Source organism: Varroa jacobsoni, unplaced genomic scaffold, assembly GCF_002532875.2.
Source record: "Varroa jacobsoni isolate VJ856 unplaced genomic scaffold, vjacob_1.0 scaffold_1306, whole genome shotgun sequence".
Lineage (NCBI taxonomy): Eukaryota > Metazoa > Arthropoda > Arachnida > Mesostigmata > Varroidae > Varroa > Varroa jacobsoni.
In genome coordinates, this window is record NW_019214208.1 from 151,909 (window position 1) to 157,908 (window position 6,000).

Genomic DNA, 6,000 nt, shown 5'->3' on the forward strand with positions numbered 1-6,000 from the left:
GAACCGAAAATTAAGGCTTACGTGTTATCTCATTTCATAATTTGCTTATGCAGACTATGTCACGGAAACACTGAAAGACCACAATGAATCGAATGTTCGGCAATCATCTTACAATATTCATGATAAGCTGCGAAATAAACGAAAAGATTTTTTGCTCGGCAATCGCGTTCAAAAGAAAATACTGTGTTATTATTATTACCCCAGTGTCACTGGTGGTCCGCTCCTGCCGGTTCTTCTCAGCAAAACCACAATTGTTCGTGATTGTCAGCTGTTTCTTCAGTGACTAGACCTTGTCAAAAATCGATTTATTTTTTTCTAGCGTCCTCGTCAGCATCAGTACAATAACGGGGTGAAGTCAGTTACATCGACGCGTTTCGTAATGAGCTAAAACGCCGTTGTCGTCACCTGGGAAGCAAACGACCAACTCTGCGTCCCTGTATGCAAGGCCATTATAATACCGCTTACTTTTAGTCGTAGTAGCAGTATTCATAAAGCGGTGAGTGTGGATGCTGTTATGAAAAAATAGCTGCAGACCCCATCTGTTCTAGCATTGCTTACTGAATTGCCTCGTGAATTTTTTGCAAAAGGGAGATCAACCCATCAACGATGCGCACTACCTTGCTTTCTACAATTCTGCCCTCAAGGACAAATCTGCTTATGCTCAAAAATTTTTTTGAGCGTAAGCAGAGTACGCGGATGACACTAACTGAAATACGCTATAATTAGAAAAATGTTTAGTTCAAAAAGCGTCCTATCGTTTACAGTTTTCCAAAAACAAACAAACATTTATTTTGGAAAACGCATGCATAAGAAAGTATGGTAACGAAATTATAATCAGTCTCTATTAAACGTGTAGAATTCGCAAGGCACACCCCATTAGGAATGCGGTCCTGATTGCTAGTTGTCCAGCAATGAGGTTGTTCATTAAACAATACTGCAGAATGCAGCATGTGCGTTTTTAATAATCGTCACTATCTTAGGCTGAAGCGATTGAAGAACGCTACACTGAAAGCTTCACTGGTCCAGTTCGGGTAAATGAACTATCCGCGGGGCAATTATGATACGCTCCTGAAGGGTGAAGAATAGTTGAATTTATGACCAAAATGCAATTACGTTCAGCAGGGTGACCTGTGAGCGTCGATGTTCAATGCATCATCGTAACTGGAAGAAACCAATGGATTTATTCTGGCTGAACATAATCAGTGTATAACATAATTGCCCTTTGTAGATTTGTCGATTTAACCGTCTAGAACCTAATCGAGAAATACAGCATCTGATACAATTATTCAAATAATGATGACAACCTGTGCTTCGTTAAGGAGGCTAACACCCCTAGTAGCACCGGAGATCTAAATATGCTTATAAATTTTAATAGCTTCAAACAGCGACCAATAAGGAGTATTCCTCTCTTCCCATACAGTTTTCGACGTTAAAATGCAGCTGAAAAATTCCTAGTCGCAGTATTTTTATGACGTAAATGGAAATAAAAATCAATAGTATTAAGATTTATAACTTTTTTTTTACATAAAATTGACAAGGATAGACTTCAAGCTGTTTTCAACGTAGTCTGTAAATCGAAATTGCACGAAAGCGTGTTTTGTGTCGAGGGCAAATATATGTGTGAGAGTACTCTGGCCAAGCATCCTTCATAAAGCTGTATAATTAATTAAACGTGTATAAAACAAACCGACTTTTTCCCTTGGGTAGTACCTAGTACACCTAGAAGAACTTAACATAGCGTCACTGCAAACGTGTTCAATTAACAATTCCGCATATAATTATGGCTACCTAGCGCAATTATAGACCCACTGCAGAATTGACTTAGTCGAGTCTAGCGATAATTGCTCCACGTCGAGCGTAAGAAGGCTGATGCAATGCGCGCAAAGCGAATGATATTCGTTGAACATTGGGCGATCATGTAAAAGGCTATACAAAGAACTAAGCCATACTTAAAGACTTCTAGCCATGAAGGATGGTGTATTCCTGCGTCTAAACAGTATTTAGTTGCGTATAACACTACAGTTGGTGTGTTGCATTACCATCTATTTCTTAGAATACAGTAAGATTATCATTATCATCAGACATATTATGGATATCAAACGTTTCTTCCACATAATTCCCCTAAGTGCATGTAACCCACTTTGTACTGCCCGTCGTATTGCTTCTGTTGACTGTAAGACCTGTTGTAAGACGTTGTTGTTGATGTAGACTGATTGATACGTGTCTAAGCTGTCGCCAGCGTTTCCTGCCCGAAGTTTGCTCATATCAGCTGCCTAAATTAGGCCTTTGACTCCAATATGGTGCTTGCTCACTAAACGTTACCGATGTTGCTTACGCCCATGTTTTGTAAATTTATCATCGCGATAAACAGAGCAACAAATCATGATGTACCTATTTGTAATCAGCTTCAAGCCTTAACTATATCACAGCACAACAGCACTAGTCTGAGCATCTGATGTTTTCGAGTTCTACGTCGCTGTTCTCTTGTCGTTAAGCGCCGCTTTTGCGGCTCGTTTTACAGAAAGGCACAGATCTCGAACCAATCCCACCTTGCCAATTTCAGTAAACAGAAACGTTATCACTACATTATCACCGGGGGGAATGATTCGTATGATTTAGACATTATAGTTACTTCGTTTTTTACTTAGTATTAACTTACGTTCTTGGATATTTTGATCGCTAGAATCGACCAACCCTACCCGTCTACTAGTGATGAGCAAGTGCCAAGGGCTTGCCACTGCAAATGTATTTCGTCCTAAAAACGTGTTAATCTTTGATTCGATCGTGACCGATGAACTGGGGCCTTACATAGCTATTAATGGTGACTTTATACAACGTCCATTTTCTTTGGCCAACAGCCTAAATCGATTTAGCAGTGTAAGTCGCTATACTTTGGGACGATTCGTATTACCGAAATCGCGCATTCAGTTTCACTTTTATCTCGGCCTTCCTGGCTTCCCTTTTGTCGTTTCACCGGTAGTCCCATTGTGCGTGAGCTCATTGAAGACTGTCAAGCTTGGCGAGGTCGGGTGTTTTTTGCAAAGGCACTCGCAGAGTGCGAGCCAGAGAACCTCGTTAAATGACCTGAATAGATCGCTGAACTGAGCAATTTAGGCAACTAGAAGATCTTTTTAACACCTGAAAACTGGGCATTATTGACGCCGTGTGTCAGAGCATCTGGTCACGCTATGGGTATATTTACATCGAAAGCCACTACAACTGAGCGCCTACCGCCGCCTTCTCCACGACCCCTTTTGCCACCCCCTCTTCAGTCTGGACAACCTATACGTTTGCTTGAGGGATTGGTAGAAGAGATTAAACCCGTCGAAACTACGAACGTTGACGAGAAAGTAAATGCAACCGGTGTGGATTTTGAACCAACACCGAATGAGCGTCATTATTCAGGTTTTGGAATGAATCTTGCCGATAACCCTAGAGAAACTAACACCAAAACGTTAGAAACAGCTGAGAAAGGAATAGATCTTTTAATGGATACACCGCCTTCAGTCATACCTATTGGAGGTCCGTCGTCGGTTGACAAATTTGAAGAGTCTTTGCCCGTTAGGTCCTCGACATTAAACGTGGTCGACAAGGATGTGAAACTTGATTTCTGCACCTCACCTCCAACGCTAAAGTTAGAGAAATTTCTAGAGTCTCCGCACGTAAACTCGTCCCAAGCTTCAGAACCAGATCAAGTCACAGCAGGATTTCTGTCACCAGCAACGCCCCAAAGTTTCATCGAGACTCCAACCGAAATGCCTTTGCCGGTGTCGCCGCAGTTTGCAAAGCCAGCTGAGGTGGAAATGGATGCTTCTTATACAGTGTCCCAAACTCCCACACCAGAGAAGAATTTAGTAGACGTGCCTTTGTCGGTTTCTGCTCAAATTCCTAAGCCGCCGGAGATCGCAATGGAAGCTCCTTCACAGGTCCTACTACCAACATCTAAGCCGATTGAGGTCCCTGTAGGCACTCCTTATCCAGTTTTACCCCAACCTCTGCAACCGATTGAAAAATCAACCGAGTTTTCTCCGTTGAATTTCCACAAACCAGCTGAAGTCGCTATAGAAGCTTGTTTGGCGGCATTACCCCAAGCCTCAGAAACAAAAGCGCCTTCACAGGATTCGTACCACGACTCGAAACCAGCTAAAGCTGAAGTCGAAACTCCGTTCGTAATCACGGGTCAGGCGTGTGAGGCGGTAAAGCAGCCAGTAGAAACCACCCCGACCACTTTGATCCAACCTCAGGAGCTGATTATCAAAACTACGGAAGGCCCCAATACAGACTCTGATTCGAAGCCGACCGAAAGGCCATTAGGCTCTTTTGAGGCTTCTACAATTGGTGTGAGTGCTTTAAAGCCGGGTGATAAGCTAATAGACGTTTCCTCCACTGAATTCGATGTGAAATCGGGCGTCACAGCTCCTGGATCGCAAGAAAGCCGAGCTCCAAATATAGCAACGGAAGTGTCTACTTTTAGACCAGAATTTACTCCATCTAAAGGTCTGCCAATTGTGCCTATTTCAGATATCCCACGTTTGACCGAGAAACCATTGGAGTTTTCTCGTTCAGATGTAAAGATAGAACCAACAAAGGAGCTCTTACAAGCCCCTGCAACAAAACGCATTGTTCAAGATGCGGGAAAAACATGTTGTGGCACAGACACGATCACGAAAGCAACGGACAAATCGATAGACGTTTCTCTTAAAGACGAAATCCTGACTAAACAGCCAGCTGAGAAGGCAGTTATAGAAGGTCAAGCAGCTGAACCGGAATTGGAGTTGGAGTTGGAGTTAAAGCCATCTGAAAAATTAATAGAAGTGCTCTTTACAAAGTGCGTCTCGATTTCAGAATCGACTGTGAAAGAAGCCGAGACATGTAATCTAGGTGAAGAATCAAAGCCAGAAGAAAAAATAGTAAGAGATACCACACCAAACATTATGACGACTCCAAGTGCGCCTACACGTACTTCGACCGAAAGAAGTGCATCCGTTCCAATCATACCTCCAAAGCCAACTGTCGAATCTTCAGAAGCCTCACACATCAAAGTTAAATTGGAACAAGTTGCGCAATTAATGCCCAGGGGCGCTGAACCACTTCCTTCTGGCAAAGATCCGACCCTTGAGATACCCGCAGCAATGACAGAGCCACCTCACTCCGAAGAGCCTGACAAGGTCAAGCAGAAGTTGGCGGAAATACCATTAACTAGAGATCCTGATCTAAATATACAACCTACGCCAACTGCGGCTTGTAAACCAGTGCCAAAATTGACGTCGACCAGTGAAATAAGCGAGAGCTCTGAATTTGAATTGAAACCGCCTTACGTGCGGACGTCATCAGTAATATCAAACGAGGATTTCAGATCGAAGTCGACTAGCAAACCAACAAAGCCCAAACTGTTGCTGGAACCAACTGAAAGCCCGGAAGCAACTGGGTTTCAAGGAGGACCCAAGGAGGCAACAACCGCAACGAATCCTTGTCAGTACGTACAACCAAAACATACCGTCGAACCAGCAGAGCTGATTCGACCTGATCAAGACGTAAAACTAAAAGATGTTACGGAACCGCTACAGAAGGCTGAACTCGACGTACACGTTATAGCAACGAACATACCTGTAAAGGTAACGCAGATGTCGGAAATGGATAAAGTTCCAGGTCATCAACTAGAAGTAGATGCAAAGGCGATAGAAGCAGTCAAACCGCACTCCAATCTAGCTAGTCAAGTTAGAGGGTTGAAGGGGTCAGATGAGGACGTGCGGAAAAAAAATTACAGTCAGATCTCCAAAATTAGGCAGGACGTCACCGTACTGTCGAAGCCGACCGAGAAACCTGTAGGACTAACTAAATCAGACCACGAAATAAAACCTGTTGAGGTATCTGCAGCAGTGAAAATATGTGATGAACACGCTAAGCCCGCCCTTGACGTATTGACGGGTGGATTGGATAAGATAACTGAAGAAGTCGAAACCGATTTTAAGGCCAGTAAGAGAGACCTATAAAGATGTA